This window comes from Pongo abelii, chromosome 9, assembly GCF_028885655.2.
Source record: "Pongo abelii isolate AG06213 chromosome 9, NHGRI_mPonAbe1-v2.0_pri, whole genome shotgun sequence".
NCBI lineage: Eukaryota > Metazoa > Chordata > Mammalia > Primates > Hominidae > Pongo > Pongo abelii.
In genome coordinates, this window is record NC_071994.2 from 32183232 (window position 1) to 32186480 (window position 3249).

Genomic DNA, 3249 nt, shown 5'->3' on the forward strand with positions numbered 1-3249 from the left:
GTAAAAGCAAAGATCGCCAACACCCTGTGGCATTTGAAGGCATGAGACAGACACCAGATGTGTTTGTGTCACTCCTGTGACTCAGCTTCTATTTCAGCTACTGATAAATAAAGGACCATTTCCAGGTATGCTATGTTTGGTTAAGCCCTAAACTTGGACATAAGTATAGCCCTAAGGTTACTGAAACTACATTGCTCTAAACCACAGTTATTTCACGTGTTGAGCTGAAAAGAAATTAAAATTAGAAGCATGAAAAAAATGAAATGAATGTCTGTGGGTTCCCTATACAATCTTCAAATCTCCCTTCACTATCAACACAGCACTGAGTTCTGCTTCCGCTTTGATGACTCCTTCTGCCTCAGAGACCCACTTTCAGTACTATTTCCCCAATGTGTTTTCCCGCTTTTCATTCATTCACATTCTCTCTCTCCCACTGCTTTCCTCCAAATACCCATATGCCAATCTGCCTTTCCAACTCCACCCCCAGATACATGTACAGACTTTGCCCCAAAGACTCCCCAGTGAGCAATATCTTTTTTCTGGGGATAGTAAGCACTGACTCATTGCCTCCTTCTTACCACAGTTTCCAAAACACAGTCTTATTTCACCCTTGTCTCTATGCAGATCTCGGTAGGTCGGGGCCACGATGTACATAAACAGACTCTTGATGGGTGATTCCCTCCTTATCTTTCGATCTCTCACTCTCTAGCCCTCTTCTGTTTTTATTTTTTTATTATTTTTAATTTTTGAGAGTACATAATAGATGTATATATTTATGGGGCACATGAGATGTTTTGATGCAGGAATGCAATGTGAAATAAGCACATCATGAAAAATGGGGTTTCCATCCCCTCAAGCATTTATCCATTGAGTTGCAAACAACCCAATTACACTCTTTAAGTTATTTTAAAATGTACAGTTATTATTAACTGCAGTCACCTTTTGTACTATCAAATAGTAAGTCTTATTCGTTCTATTTTTTGGTACCCATAACCCTCTTCTGATGCTTATCCTCCAAAAATTCTGAAGAAAGCAGAGTTTAAGGAACTAGAATCCTTAGAATTTGTTTTTTTTTCTGCATCTGAAAATTTTGGTCAACAAAGGAAAACATACTTCTGCTACTAAAATAAAGACTCCAAGACTCCTAGAGAAATGGCATTGACAAAAACAGACAATAGTGCAGTCAGTTCCATCTTACCTTCACCTGGGCAGGGAAAATATAACCTAAGGAGGAGCCAGGACTTTTCTAGGAACCAAGTAACTGGCATGGTTCTCCCAGGCTCAGTGAGAAGCAGCAAGAGATTCAAATGTGGGTAGCTGAAAAGGAGCTGGGTAATTCATGTCCTTGAATAGGCAGCATGTGAAGGTTTTCAAAATTTTATGTTAAGTGTAAACATATTTATTCCTCTATCAGGTCCATGCCAAGCAGTACCTTTAGGATACGGTGGGGTAAGAGTCACTCATATGAGGATGACGTTACAAATGAGATAGGTGATATTCAGCAAAATCAATCAGATTATTATCTTTGGTTGTTTTCATTGGGTCTTCCTACCTGCAGACACTCTGTTTTCTCTGGATTAATTCTTTAAACTTTCCCCATCTGCAATATCATTCTTGGTGACTCAGAATTAGCTTGGGATACTCCCCCGTATCCTGCCTCTTTGAACAAGACTGAGCCAGTTCCCTGTCAATTTCCAGCACTGAGCCCAGAACACTCTCAGGTTTTATCTCTACCAAGATGTGCATGGCTCTGTGACTCGGGAAGCATTATGGCAAACTTTGCCTTTAAAACTCCACAAAGCTGTTGATGGTTCTGCACCAGCCTTCCTGAAGGAATTTATTGAGGATTCTTTTGGTCCACCATACCTTCATTTTCCAGAAGAGGAAATTCCTTCTTGTTTTCCAGAACTTCCCTATGTCTTGGTTTAGATTTTAGAAAAAGTGTTGTCTATAGCATTTAGCAAAGGATTCTCATCTAAGAGAATTGTAAGACCACTGAAATAAAACAAAATGAACAACAAAATAGGGTATATGGGACAGTCCCCTGTGAGCAAAATAGAGACATTTCAACTGAAATGATGCTGGTGGGGCTATGGCTGGGACGGGGCCCCTGGTGGCAGTTTGCTTATTGAGTTACCAGGTCTCAAAGAAGGACTTACATTCCATGTGGCCTCCACATGGCTTCCAGATAGTGCACTGCAGATCAATTAAGGTTCTTTATCAACATGTTCCATCATATTTGGGAACTAGCTTCTGACTCTGGGTAGTTTCCCAGCAGTACAGAAGCCTGTTTCAGGGTTGACCCACAAATACTACATAAGCCCAGTGCTAGACAGTCCTTCTGATCCAAGGAACCAGAGACAAATCAATCCCTTTTCTGATGCCTTTTTTCCAGAACCTTTGAAGGATGCAGACCTTAAGGAATCAGGACTTCCAGGATCCAGTTTTCTTGTGCATCTCAAGACATTTATCAGATAAAGAAGAAGCATTTTTTGCTGTTCAGTATGATTCCAAGGCACTTAGTCAAATAGCACCATAAAAACAAAAGGTATTATGTACCATTATTTCCAAGTTACATTCACTACGTGGGTGGGAAACTCAAAGACAAGACAAGCTTTCTCTGAAGAAAGATTTTATTCATCACTCAATTAATATGATTTGTAGACCTGTAGACCTGACAATAAACAGTCACCAATGCCCACAATTCCTCCTATCTCCTTGAAGAGCATTGGTCATACAAGCACCTCTCCAACCTTTTTTTTTTTTTTTTTCCCTAAAACCAGTTACTTACGTACACCATTGAGACTTTCTAGGGTTCCATTTAGAAGAGTCCTGAGAAGGAGTAATTCATCTCACCCACATGGTATGATCTAGATTCTTTAAACACAAGCAACAGAAATCAACTCTAGATTAACTGAAGCAGGAAATAAATTTATTGGAAGAATTCAGAGAAGTTCACAGAATAGACAGGAAGGCAGGAGAGTGAGGCTTGGAAAAATGCAAGAGCTGAGCCTCTCTAGGGAGTTAGGGAATAGCAAACACGATCAAGACCGTGTGTTAAGAAGAACACGTCTAAAACATGCTGTGGATGCTGCCAGTGCCATAGCCATTATCTCCTGCTGCTGTCACCACCATTACTGATGTGCCACTATTGCTGCAATGATCCTATTTCCATGTATACCTGCAGCCTCGTGTCACATTGAAAAGATTCCAAGTCCTACATATCCAAGTATCTGATTGGCTAAGCAC